This window comes from Heteronotia binoei, chromosome 6, assembly GCF_032191835.1.
Source record: "Heteronotia binoei isolate CCM8104 ecotype False Entrance Well chromosome 6, APGP_CSIRO_Hbin_v1, whole genome shotgun sequence".
NCBI lineage: Eukaryota > Metazoa > Chordata > Lepidosauria > Squamata > Gekkonidae > Heteronotia > Heteronotia binoei.
The window spans coordinates 13,112,816-13,127,262 of record NC_083228.1 but is presented as its reverse complement, the minus strand read 5'-3'; the positions used below and the strand labels follow the sequence as shown (position 1 = coordinate 13,127,262).

General features: G+C 49.3%; 1 protein-coding gene and 1 non-coding gene across 3 annotated transcripts in view; one reads left to right on the top strand and one right to left on the bottom strand.

The window, feature by feature from the left end:
- The window catches only part of LOC132573533 (pro-neuregulin-3, membrane-bound isoform-like), a 1,173,232-nt gene that overhangs the window by 1,035,255 nt on the left and 123,530 nt on the right, over positions 1 to 14,447 (bottom strand). The window lies entirely within an intron of this gene.
- On the top strand, positions 13,616 to 13,682 carry TRNAA-GGC (transfer RNA alanine (anticodon GGC)). The gene has a single exon. It is a non-coding gene; the product is annotated as a tRNA-Ala (tRNA).

Below are 14,447 nucleotides of genomic sequence, written 5' to 3'. Positions count from 1 at the left end.
GGCGCTGGTCCCGGAAGGCCTTCCAGAGCCTCTGGAAGGCCTTCGGGGACCAGCGCCGGCCAGCGAAGGCTTCCCCGCGGCCTCCGCTGGTCCCTGGAGGCCCTCCAGAGTCTCTGGAGGGCCTCCAAGGACCAGCGGAGGCCGCGGGGAAGCCGCGGAGCAGCCGGCGCTGGTCCCTGGAGGCCTCCAGAGGCCAGCGCCGGTAGCGGAGAGGCCCGGCGCTGGTCCCTGGAGGCCTCCAGAGGCCAGCCCCGGCAGCTCCCTCCCTCCCTCGCCGCGAGGCCGCCGCCGCCGCTGGATCCGCCGCCCTGGAATAAGGTAAGGGGGCCGAAAGCGGGGGGGGGGCGGGGGGGCCTTCCTTTCTTCCCTCCCTCCTCCCTCCCTCCCTTCCTTCCTTTCTTCCTTCCTTCCTTCCTTCCCTCACTCCCTTCCCTTCCTTCCTTCCTTCCTTCCCTCCCTCCCTCCCTCCTCCCTTTCTTCCTTCCTTCCCTCACTCCCTTCCCTTCCTTCCTTCCCTCCCTCCTCCCTCCCTTCCTTTCTTCCTTCCTTCCCTCCCTCCCTTGCCTTCCTTCCCTCTCTCCTCCCTTCCTTTCTTCCTTCCTTCCTTCCCTCCCTCCCCCCTTCCTTCCTTCCTTCCTTCCCTCCCTCCCTCCCCCTTCCTTCCTTCCTTCCCTCCCTCCCTCCCTCCCCCTTCCTTCCTTCCTTCCTTCCTTCCTTCCTTCCTTCCTTCCTTCCTTCCTTCCTTCCTTCCTTCCTTCCTTCCTTCCTTCCTTCCTTCCTTCCTTCCCTCCCTTCCTCCCTCCCTTCCCTCCTTCCTTCCCTCCCTCCCTTCTTCCTTTCTTCCCTTCTTCCCTTCCTCCCTTTCTCCCTTCCTTCCCTCCCTCCCTCCTTATGTTGTTATGTGATGCAGAGTGTTGGACTGGATGGGCCACTGGCCTGATCCAACAGGGCTTCTCTTATGTTCTTATGTGACGCAGAGTGTTGGACTGGATGGGCCACTGGCCTGATCCAACAGGGCTTCTCTTATGTTCTTATGTGATGCAGAGTGTTGGACTGGATGGGCCACTGGCCTGATCCAACAGGGCTTCTCTTATGTTCTTATGTGACGCAGAGTGTTGGACTGGATGGGCCACTGGCCTGATCCAACAGGGCTTCTCTTATGTTCTTATGTGACGCAGAGTGTTGGACTGGATGGGCCACTGGCCTGATCCAACAGGGCTTCTCTTATGTTGTTATGTGATGCAGAGTGTTGGACTGGATGGGCCACTGGCCTGATCCAACAGGGCTTCTCTTATGTTGTTATGTGACGCAGAGTGTTGGACTGGATGGGCCACTGGCCTGATCCAACAGGGCTTCTCTTATGTTGTTATGTGATGCAGAGTGTTGGACTGGATGGGCCACTGGCCTGATCCAACAGGGCTTCTCTTATGTTGTTATGTGATGCAGAGTGTTGGACTGGATGGGCCACTGGCCTGATCCAACAGGGCTTCTCTTATGTTATTATGTGACGCAGAGTGTTGGACTGGAGGGGCCACTGGCCTGATCCAACAGGGCTTCTCTTATGTGACAATACTGACTTTGGTGGACCCAAGTACTGATTCAGTGTAAGGGAGCTTTGTGTTTGTGTCTTCTAGTGCAATTTTGTTCTCAGATCCTGTATTTACTTCATCAGTATATGGGATAAGGCACTTTCTCAACTGTGCTGCATAATGCAGCCTATTTATTTTGTCCTGTTGGCTCTGTTGGCTCTATCTGCGCCACCTTCATCACTTTCGGGGTGCGGATCCCCCAGTGGAGTGGTCTCCCGACTCCCTCCGCCGGCTGTTTCTGATAGCCCTGCGCCCCCTCTTTCATTTGATATGTGTCCCGTGCGGGTGCCACCCTCCCGCCGGGAGATGCCGCAAAATGAGCCCCCTTGAGGCTTATGGCGGCAGGGCTCGGGGGAAGCGAGCTAGACTGCTGTTCTTTTGAGGGGTTATAGAGTGTTTCGAGCCCATCCCTGTGGCATCGGTCCCATCATTGTGGGGCCCAGGGGGCCGGCGCAGCGGCACGCTGAAGCAGCCTGTCGGTCACTTCCAGGTTCCTGTCCTGCATCTTGACCGGTGTTATTAGTGACAGGCTGCTTCGGCGTGCCGCTGCGCCGGCCCCCTTGGTCCCACAACGATGGGACCGATGCCACAGGGACGGGCTCGAAACACTCTATAACCCCTCAAAAGAACAGCAGTCTAGCTCGCTTCCCCCGAGCCCTGCCGCCATAAGCCTCAAGGGGGCTCATTTTGCGGCATCTCCCGGCGGGAGGGTGGCACCCGCACGGGACACATATCAAATGAAAGAGGGGGCGCAGGGCTATCAGAAACAGTCAGCGGAGGGAGTCGGGAGACCACCCCACTGGGGGATCCACACCCCGAAAGTGATGAAGGTGGCGCAGATAGAGCCAATAGAGCCAACAGGACAAAATAAATAGGCTGCATTATGCAGCACAGTTGAGAAAGTGCCTTATCCCATATACTGATGAAGTATATACAGGATTTGAGAACAAAATTGTTTCCGGCGGTGATATTTGGGGGATTTTTGGGGACGTCACAGGAAGTGCTGTGAAGTCACTTCCTGTTTCCGGCAGGTGACGCGGGGGAAATGATGTCACCGGAAGTGACGTCACTTCCTGTTTCCGGCGGCGCGGGCGCGCTTCGCGCGCGCGCACCCCCCCCCCCCAGTGTCCCTGGCTGGCCTTCAGACATTATGGTCACCCTAGTCATCTGCTTCCTTCTCCTTCTCTCTTGCTTCTTTCTGCATCACAGCTTGCTTTGCCAGGCTTGCTTATATCACACCGCAGCTAGAGAACAAAACTTCTTCTATTTTCTCCATTGAGTGAGGCTCCTCCCTCTCCTGGTCCCCCTGGGGAAGGAAGGAAAGAGCCAGAGCTTCCTTTGCCCAGTTCCCTGGATCCATGGGAGAAATACAAAGAAAACACCTTTAAGACCAACGAGTGCTAATTTTTTAAGCAGGGTTTATTTTAAGGGCTTTTTAAAAACAAATCTTTAATTGTGTTTGTCTGAGTCCATTATAAAGTTTATATTTCTGCTACCTAATCCTGACACGGCCCAGCCCAGCAAGGTTTCATTTATGTCAGATTCGGTCCTCACAACAAATGAGGTTAGATCCAAGTGGGCAGCCGTGTCGGTCTGAAGCAGTAGAACAAAGTAGGAGTCAAGCGCACCGTTAAGACCGACAAAGTTTTATTCAGAACGTAAGCTTTCATCTGCACTTCATCAGACGAGGAATCGGGTACAGTGAGCAGAGCTTCATATAGCTCGTAGGCAAAATGGTACAAATTTAAGATCCAATGACAGAATAGCAAAATTAACAAACTGAGCAAACTTTTGATCTGGGGAGTATGAGAAAGCAATAAAACAGTAGTATGTCAAACATAAGAACATAAGAGAAGCCATGTTGGACCAGGCCAAAGGCCCATCAAGTCCAACACTCTGTGTCACACAGTGGCAAAAAATTTTATATACACACATACACTGTGGCTAATAGCCACTGATGGACCTCTGCTCCATATTTTTATCTAAACCCCTCTTGAAGGTGGCTATACTTGTGGCCGCCACCACCTCCTGTGGCAGTGAATTCCACATGTTAATCACCCTTTGGGTGAAGAACGACTTCCTTTTATCTGTTTTAACCTTTCTGCTCAGCAATTTCATCGAATGCCCACGAGTTCTTGTATTGTGAGAAAGGGAGAAAAGTACTTCTTTCTCTACTTTCTCCATCCCATGCATTATCTTGTAAACCTCTATCATGTCACCCCGCAGTCGACGTTTCTCCAAGCTAAAGAGCCCCAAGCGTTTCAACCTTTCTTCATAGGGAAAGTGCTCCAGCCCTTTAATCATTCTAGTTGCCTGATTTATTTTCAATTCCCTTCCTAATAATTCCCAGCATGGCACTGGCCTTTTTTATTGCAGACGCACACTGTCTTGACATTTTCAGTGAGTTATCTACCACGACCCCAAGATCTCTCTCTTGGTCAGTCTCTGCCAGTTCACACCCCATCAACTTGTATTTGTAGCTGGGATTCTTGGCCCCAATGTGCATTACTTTGCACTTGGCCACATTGAACCGCATCTGCCACGTTGACGCCCACTCACCCAGCCTCAACAGATCCCTTTGGAGTTCCTCACAATCCTCTCTGGTTCTCACCACCCTGAACAATTTAGTGTTATCCGCAAACTTGGCCACTTCACTGCTCACTCCCAACTCTAAATCATTTACGAACAAGTTAAAGAGCATGGGACCCAGTACCGAGCCCTGCGGCACCCCACTGCTTACCGTCCTCCACTGCGAAGACTGCCCATTGGAGGACGGTAAGCAGAATGCGAGAATGTCTGCCAATCACTCTTATTATATAAGCCTGGGTCAAAAAGAGGGCATTACTTTCTCAGAAGTTTTTTTCCCATCCAACTGATTTACCTTTTGACATGTAACATATATATATAGTCTGCCATTAGAAGCAAAATACATTAAAATATAGTGGAAGGTGGATTTAGTTTACGTAGTGAGATAAACAGCCAATATCTCTATTTATGTCAATACAGCTCAAAGAAAAATACATTGGATAGTGATGTTCTTGTCCACCTAATTTACTAAAAAATGTGTGCCATCCCTGTTTTAGAATCTGCTGCAGTTAACTGTCTGTTGCAAGAACTAACTACAAACCCTCACAAACATTTAAAGCACTATGGCACTGTTTGGGGTAGTCGACCTCGCAAGCAGGGAGTTAAATAAATACCTTGTTATAAAATATATATGTATTGTTTCCCTGTTCCTCATTAGAGCACAACAGGACTCGATGATGTGTGTTTGAATACTCTCCACAACTAGGAAACGTGTACATGGAAACCAGGTATTTTTTGTTAAAAAAGAATGTGGCAAAACAAAGCATTCCCTTAAAAGTGCTGTTCCTGCAGCCACATGAAAAATACCGCAGGAGGAGAAAGCCGCAGGTAGTCTCAACTAGTCTATTCAAAGGATAAACATCCTCCACTTTTCAAATTCGGCTCCTCATCATCTGAAAATTGTACAAAATCCTATTGCTTTCTTCTGAGAGAGCCGTTCTCTGTCTTATGTCTGGTCTCTCTTTTAACACACATAATACACCAACTGGTATTGGGAGTGACTGGGCATTTCTTCTTACAGAGGGACAGCCAGACAGGGTGTTGTGTGGCTGGATAAATGCCTAGGACTCAGTTTGGTGTAGTGGTTAAGTGCACGGAGAACTGGGTTTGATTCCCCACTCCTCCACTTGCACCTGCTGGAATGGCCTTTGGTCAGCCATAGGTTTCACAGGAGTTGTCCTTGAAAGGGCATCTGCTGTAAAAAGCTCTCTCAGCCCCACATACCTCACAGGGCATCTGTTGTGGGCGGGGGGAAAGTAGAGGAGATTGTGATCTTTCTGAGGCTCTGAGATTCAGAGTATAGGGTGGGATATAAATCCAATATCATCATCTTCTTCATCATCATCATCATCATCGTCATCAAATTCATCATCTTCTTCATCGACTTCATCTTCATCATCAACTTCATCATCATCATCATCATCTTAATCTTCATCATCATCTTCATCATGCACTTGGCATAGCAGGTATGGAACTGAACCTCTTACAGCAATCTGAATTAGTAGGCTTTCCTAGCCATCAGATGAGGGCTGAGGATCTCCTGGAACTACAAGACACTAATAGGGTTGCCAGGTCCCCCATGGCCACCAGCAGGGGGTGGAGGAGTAAAGTTTCCACCTGCAGGTTGGGAAGCTCCTGGGGATTTTGGGGTGGAGCCTGGATAGGAACTCAGTGGGGTACAATGCCATGGAGTCCAACCTGCAAAGCATCCATTTTCACAGGAGGGGTGGGGGACGCTAATCCAGTTGGGTTTAGTGGTTTGGAGAGCCAGTTTGGTGTAGTGATTAAGTGCATGGACTCATATCTGGGAAACCTGGGTTTGATTCCCCACTCATAAGACCATAAGAGGAGCCATGTTGGATCAGGCCAATGGCCCATCCAGTTCAACACTCTGTGTCACACAGTGGCCAAAAAACCCCAGGTAGCATCTGAAGGTTCATCAGTGGGGCCAGGACACAAGAAGCCCTCGGACTGTTACCCCTCCCAAGCACTTGCCCCAGACAGAGAGTTCCAACAATACGCTGTGACTAATAGCCACTGATGGACCTCTGGATAAACATAAAGTGGAGGAGTTTATCCACTCCTCCACTTGCACCTGCTGATGTGAGTTTGGGTCAGCCTCAAGTTCTCTCAGGGCTGTTCTGCTCAACAGCAGTTCTCAAAATAACTCTCCCAACCCCACCTACCCCACAGGGTGTCTGTTGTGGGGAGAGGAAAGGAAAGGAGATTGTAAGCTGCTCTGAGACTCCGAGTGAAGGGTGGAGTATGACTCTAATCTCTTTTCCTCTTCTATTCAGATTAGATCAGTCCACAAATGGTGAGTTTTAACTGGTGTGGCCCAGATTAAAGCACATGGGTCGATGGTCTGTGCTGGTTATGTATTGAGAAGTGGCAAGAAAATGTGTTTTCATTTAGTCAAGAATGGTAGCTTGTATTTATGAATCATAAATTACTTTGACCTTCAGTCTTGCGAAAACTCGCCTGTGTTGCAGTAGGGTAATATGCAAACTGTGTTCAAATTCAATTAGTTAAAAGGCACATTATTCTCAAAACTGTCTTTAATTGGTTGACAGAGCCCTACTATAAATAGACAGCAGTGTCTCTTATTTGTTGGAAAAGCTGTATTTTCCTGTTTAGATATATCTTGTGTTCAGGGGCGGAATTCTAGCAGGAGCTCCTTTGCGTATTAGGCCATACACCTCTGATGTAGCCAATCCTCCAAGAGCTAACAAAAAAGAGCCTTGGAAGCTCTTGCAGGATTGGCTATGTCAGGGGGTGTGGCCTAATATGCAAAGGAGCTCCTGCTAGAATTCCACCCCTGCTTGTGGTTGCCATATGACCAGTTTAGCTGTTCTCCATATATTAATGTGCAGGACCAAGGGCAGCGGGAAAAGAAATCCTCTCAATCTTTCCCCCTGAAAAGGAAAGGGCACATGGTTATATCTCTATCAGGGCAATTCACATGGATGAGAATGTAACTTTACACCCATAAACCACTACACCAAACTGGCACAGCAAATATGTACTTTTCCAAGCACAGCAAATATGTAATGTTGCAGTTCCTAAAGTAGGGTGACCGTCCTCCAAGGTGGGGTTGAAGTTCCCCTGAGAAATCACACTTTAAACACATTCTCCAAGCACCCCTGCCCTATGGCATTGAACTCACTGAGGTACCTGCCTTCCCCCAGACTCCATTCCCAAATCTCCAGGAGTTTCCAAATATGGATCTGGCATGGGGAGGGGGGGGGGCTAAACATCAAGTGTGCTTCCCACATAGATGCAACTCAAAACTGCCTTCTGGTGTCATCTTGAAGTTTAAAAGCACACTACTTGAACTATATCAGAGGTGGCCAACGGTAGCTCTCCAGATGTTTTTTGCCTACAACTCCCATCGGCCCCAGCCAGCATGGCCAATGGCTGGGGCCGATGGGAGTTGTAGGCAAAAAAACATCTGGAGAGCTACCGTTGGCCACCCCTGATATAGTTCTATGAACAGTGGGAAGCACAGACCTCCTAACCCTTGCCAGCCCAAAAGCCCCACGGCAATGCTTGCAGAGCGCACACAGGAGAGCAAGAGAGCTGAACAGCCGGCAGTACCTATCTGGGTCTTAGCAACCATCCACACATCAGAAAAAAGGCTGCTTCGGAGGAAACGCATTCCCTCATGCCAGCCGATAGCACACGCCAGAGAGCGGGCCAGCGAGGAGAACTATCTTGACAGCAGCGTTCCTTCTACGCGGAGTTCATGTGAGCAGGACTGCCTGGCACCCTAGGCAAGGATAACTTCTGACACACACACCCTGCACTGATAACATCTCCAAGTCAGAAGGAGGGGGTGCCCATTGGCGCCCTCACAAAGACAGCGCCCTAGGCAATCTCCTAGTTCGCCTAGTGGCAGGGCCAACCCTGGCTAGCTCACAGCTTTTTAGCCTCCAGCTCATACGTCTTTGTCTTAGTTCATGGAGGATGTCCCCGGAGCAAATCAACTTGTGCAGTAGCCAAATTGCTTGTTCCTAACTGTCATACCAGGAGCTCACGAAGCAGAATTTTTGCCTACAGCTGAGAGGGAGTATTGCTTGGTAGTTCCTATTCCCTTGCAGATGCAAGAAAGCCCCACCATGGCTTGAGTCAAAACTCCCCCACCCCTTTGTCTGCAAGCATAGACAGCTTCAAGAGGGGATTGGATAAATGTATGGAGCAGAGGTCCATTAGTGGCTATTAGCCACTGTGGATATTGTTGGAACTCTCTGTCTGGGGCAAGTGATGCTCTGTACTCTTGGTGTCTGGGAGGGGCAACAGTGGGAGGGCTTCTAGTGTCCTGGCCCCACTGATGGACCTGATAGTACCTGGGTTTTTTGGCCACTGTGCGACACAAAGGCTGTTTTCCCACTGACCTTACTCCGGAGCGACGTCCCTCTTCACCGCGCAGCGTCTGCGCGGATTTCCCACCAACTGCTGCGCACAACCAGGAAGAGCCGCGGCTTTTGCGTCGCAGATGTAAACTGGTTTTTAGCAGTTTACATCTGCGATGCAAAAGCCGCGGCACTTCCTGGTTGTGCGCAGCAGTTGGTGGGAAATCCGCGCAGACGCTGCGCGGTGAAGAGGGATGTCGCTCCGGAGTAAGGTCAGTGGGAAAACGGCCAGAGTGTCAGACTGGACGGGCCACTGGCCTGATCCAACATGGCTTTTCTTATGTTCTTTTGTTCTTATGATGGATGGAGCATCGATCCACAAATTACAGCTTTATTTCTTTAAAAAGACATCATTTCAAACAAACAATAACAGCCATTTTAAAAAAAAAATACTCATCCCTTGAACTAACTGAATGTGCCCATGGCAATTAACATTAGAACTAATGGTGCTGAATAATAATAATTCTATTGGTTTTGCAGTGGGGGGCGGGAATCTCTCCCTTTGACTGCTCTCCAGAGCTCTCAAGAAGTGTTCCAAACAGATTTACAACCTGCCTAAGCAGACGCTGTCTATATATAGTTTTGCTGCATCAGCGCTGATGGACAGGATCCAACCACGCCATACCAGGTGCGCTACTAATTTTGCCCGCACGGAAACTGAACGAGCAACCCACCTAGAAGATTGTTCAGGCTACATGCTGAAGGAAAAGGGAGCTTGTGCATTAATTAGGATTTGCAAGGTTAAACTCCCCTGTTCCCCCAAGCGAGAACTGGGGAGCTGAAGCTGAGGCAGGGCCACGGAGAAATACCGTCTGGCTCCGGTGGACCTATCAGTTTTTAAAATCAAGATGTAGTTTACAAAAAAATAAAAAAAACGGCATCATTTTTCACTTGAAAAGAAGCAGCAGATCTCTATGTGAATCTGAGAGAGACTAGTTTTACAGTACGGAAATAATTCTGAAAGACAAAGGATAACAGCCTACTGCAGGGGTGGCCGAACGGTGGCTCTTTCACACATATGATGTGGCTCTTGAAGCTCCCATTGCCCTATTGGGTGGCTTGGAGAATGCATTTAGAGTTCAAGTTGCTTCCTTTCCACCTCTCCCTCCCTCCTCCAACCCCATTTATTTGCCTGCCTGCCTTCCTTCCTTGTCTCACAGCTCAAACATCTGACATTCATGTCTTGCAACTTTCAGACATCTGACATTTATTCTATGAGGCTCTTATGTTAAGCAAGTTTGACCAGCCCTGGTCTACAGGGATCTCGAGGGAACCCTTTCAGGAAAGCACTCTTTGGTCCTCAATTCCCCCCGCCCTTGGATTGAGCAAATAATGTCCAGTGTTGATGTAAAACTGATGCAAAGAGTATCAAGGCCAAGGCCGGCATGTAGGAGTAGGCCAGGTAGGCAGCCAGGTAAGGAGTAGGCCAGGTAAGTCACCACTTGGCCTACCAGGACACCAGGCACCCCCTCCCCTCCAGTTTGGTGTAGTGGTTATGTGTCTTATCTGGGAGAACTGGGTTTGGTTCCCCACTCCTCCACTTGCTCCTGCTGGAATGGCCTTGGGTTAGCCAGAGCTCTCGCAGAGGTTGTCCTTGAAATGGCAGCTTCTCTCAGCCCCAGCCACCTCACAGGGTGTCTGTTGTGGGTGGGGGGGGGGGGGGTGGTAAAGGAGATTGTGCCTGCTCTGAGACTCTGAGATTCAGGGCGTAGGATGGGATATAAATCCATCATCATCATCTTCTTTCTTCCTCTTCTTCCTCCTCCACCTGTGTGTGCACTCACTCCAAGCCCACACGCTACCCTGCCGCTCTCACCTTCCGGTGTCTGCACAGACCCGAGAAGGCAAAAATGGTGGGGTCGTGTGCATGTGCACTCTTTAGAACCTGCCTTCCCTTGATTGATGTACACAAGTAAAAAATACCACATGCCTGCCTTTTTATTTTCACAACCGTCCAGTTCTAGGGCCTACAGAACTGACAAGGAGGCCCATATGTTTTAGAATGAGGTTAGCAGTTCATACGAAGTTCACATGGCCTGATTTAGCATCTAGCACTGGAAGGTGCTAGATGCTGAATCAAAAGAGCCTACGCAATCGAACAGGAGTTACAAGAAGGTGTGTTTGAGGCAGGCTGAAGTGAAATCAAAAATCCACTAAGGAGAACGTAGTCCCTCTTTGCCCAGACCCGTGGCCAAAGAACATGATCTAAGGCAGAGGTCCCAAGCCTTTTTTGGACCTGCAGGCACCTTTGGAATTCTGACAGAGCATGGTGGGTGCCGCCACAAAATGGCTGCTGCGGGAAATGACGTCAGCCACAAAATGGCAGGAGCTGCAACAAATGGTGGTGCCCAGGATTGTTTTTATGTAGAAAAAGCCCAGCAGGAACTCATTTGTATATTAGGCCACACCCCCTGATGTCACCAGTGCTTTGCGCAGGGCTTTTTTGTCATAAACCCCCAGCAGGGGGGCTCATTTGCATATTAGGCCACACCCCCTTACACAAAGCCAGCCGGAACTGCATTCCTGTGTGTTCCTGCCCTGGTGGAGCCTCTAAATAGATGAGCAGGAAGGAGATCGGTGACCGGAGGTGGTATGATCGGCAAACCCATATCCTGCAAACTCACTGGCTGAGAGGACCACCTTGCAGACCCAGTCACGAGCACTCTCTAAAAATAATTCTGTATTTCTTTTCCTTCCCTCTTTCCCTCCCGTATGACAGGGGTCTCCAATGTGGTGCCCGCTGACGCCAGGGGTCATTTCATAGAAAAACAGGTGCTGGAGCTCAACAGCACAACTCATTTCCCTGTGCCACACAGCCCTGATATCACCGGAAGGTGTACTAAATGATACCAAGTTCAGCATCGACCTCAGAATGCTTCTTGAATTGTATAACGGTCACCATAAAATCTTGCTCCCATCATACTTTGCAAGTTACTTTCTCTTATGCGGCCACAGTGGCATGATGAAGATCTCCAGCGTGTCTCCTTTATATGTTGTGGTTTTGTTTTTGTTTTGTTGTCGAAAAAAGCCCAGCAGGAACTCACTTGCGTATTAGGCCACACCTCCTGATGCCACCATTGTTTGGCACAGGGCTTTTGGTAGAAAAAGCCCAGCAGGAGCTCATTTGCATACTAGGTCACACATAGGCTTGCCAATCCCCAGGTCCCAGCAGGGGTTCTTCCGCTTTCCCAAGCTCCTTCCCGCCCCCAGTCAGCTGGCCAGCGGTGGGGGGAAGCCCGCTCCCAGAGGACCATGTGCCTTTCCACCTCCAGAGGCTTCAGTCTCCGATTGAAAGGCTTCCTCTTGGGATGGGGTGTCTGTGTTACTTGGAAGAAGTTGGCTGCAACTCATGAGTAGAGAGGGCAGTCCCTTGCTTCAGAGTCACCAGAAATGGGGGGGGGGGAATGTCTGCTGAGCACTTCATTATTCCCTGTGTGGAGATCGATTCTCATAGGGTATAATGGGGAATTGATCTAGAGGTTTCGGGGGCTCTGGGGGAGCTGTTTTTTGAGGTAGAGGCACCAAATTTTAAGTATAGTATCTAATGCATCACCCCAAAGTATCTCCAAAGTTTCAAAATGATTGGACCAGGGGGTCCAACTCTATAAGCCCCCCAAAAGGTGCCCCTATCCTTCATTATTTCCTATGGAAGGAAGACATTTAAAAAGGTGTGCTGTCCCTTTAAATGTGATGGCCAGAACTCCCTTGGAGTTCAATTATGCTTGTCACACCCTTCTTCCTGGTTCCGCCCCCAACGTCTCCTGGCTCCACCCCCAAAGTCCCCAGATATTTCTTGAATTGGACTTGGCAACCCTAGTCACACCCCCTGCCATCAACATTGTTTTGCACAGGGCTTGTTTGTAGAAAAAGCCCACCAGGAACTCATTTGCATCTTAGGCCACACCCCCTGACACCAAGCCAGCCGGAATGGCGTTCCTGTCCATTCCTGCTCAAAAAAAGCCCTGTTAACACTGCTCAATTTACATATTTTTTGGGGGGGAAACCCCTGAGCATGCATAAGCCCACGTCTCTGTATTTCATCCAAGAACCTTTCTTAAAGCCAGATCAGGTTTCGGTGTAAATGTACAGATGACATATTTCTTACCTGGCAGAAAGAAATGAAAGGCCCATCAAGCTTTCACTAAAGCTAACTCAACCGTAGATCCAGGAATATCAAATTCAAAATGGGCGAACGCTGCCTGAGCCAACGACTGAGACATTTCACACAAGAAAGATGAAGAAAGCTTCACCCATGCCACATTAATCCGGATGGGTAATGCACTCTTCAGATATGACAGATCGCATCCAAACCTAGTACAGAGGCCATTACCTGGGGCTAAACTTGTAAGAATCAAGCACAATTGCTCTTAATGTAGGCCGGAATTGAGAATCAACTAGTTTGGCTATCCGGGCAATTCTTCTTGAATGCTTTTAGGCATGGTTGACCAACTCAGAATAAAAAAGGGGGAATGGTGTGTGTGTGTGGGGGGGGAAATGTCAATAATGCATGATAAACTCCGTTCCCTGGAAGCTCTCAGCAGCAGTAGAGCGGAATTCTTCACAGCTACAGTCTCTGGAGGTTTCATCATCTCTCTAAAACCCCATGGGTCAGAAATTCACTTTACTGAAACAGTAGGGTTGCCAGAGGCTGGGCGGGGGGTGGGGAGAGACTTGTTTCGCGTGCGCAAAGTACATATAGCATGATGATGTCACCCTTGAGTGCATTCATCGCGCCACTGATGTCTGCTCTAGGCGCTTCTGGGAAAACTCTATGGCAAAACCTTGATTTTCTCCCTTGGTTGAAGTTCCTTCCCCTCCTGGTCCCCTGGAGAAGGAGGGAAAGGCTGGCGCAGCTCCACTGCAGGGATGGAATGCTACACCAAGGCAAAAGACACATGCTTGTTCAGCACAAAAAATGGCCACCGCGACAGGGCTGTGGCTTGATAATTTAATGTTATAACTGTGGTAGGCAGCTTCCTTTACCCACTTCCCTGGATCCCATGGGAGAAATACAAAGAAGGGAGGGACGGTGGCTCAGTGGTAGAGCATCTGCTTGGCAAGCAGAAGGTCCCAGGTTCAATCCCTGGCATCTCCAACTAAAAGGGTCCAGGCAAATAGATGTGAAAAACCTTAGCTTGAGACCCTGGAGAGCCGCTGCCAGTCTGAGTAGACAATACTGACTTCGATGGACCGAGGGTCTGATTCAGTAGAAGGCAGCTTCATGTGTTCAATGTGTTCAAAGAAAGCAGCCTTAAGACCAATGAGTGCTAACGTTTTATTTTAAGAGGTTTTTTAAAAAATCTTTAGTTGTGTTTGTGCCCTTTAAAAAGGTTATCTCTCTGCTACTTAATCTTAAATCGGTATACACGTGGCCCAGCCCCACACAGCCTGGATTGGCCTGACAAGGTCTCATTTATGTCAGATCCAACTAGGCTTGCCAAGTCCAATTCAAGAAATATCTGGGGGCTTTGGGGGTGGAGCCAGGAGACATTGGGGGCAGAGCCAGGAACAAGGGTGTGGCAAGCATAAATGTAACTCCAAGGGAATTCTGGCCATCACTTTTAAAGGGACAGCACACCTTTTTAAATGTCTTCCTTCCATAGGAAATAATGAAGGATAGGGGCACCTTCTTTTTGGGGCTCATAGAATTGGACCCCCTGGTCCAATCGTTTTGAAACTTGGAGGGTTCTTTGGGGAGAGGCACTAGATACTATACTTAAAATTTGATGCCTCTACCTCAAAAAACAGCTCCCCCAGAGCCCCCGAAACCTCCAGATCAATTCCCCATTATACCCGATGAGAATTGATCTCCACATAGGGGATAATGAAGTGCTCAGCAGACATTCCTCCCCCCCTCCCC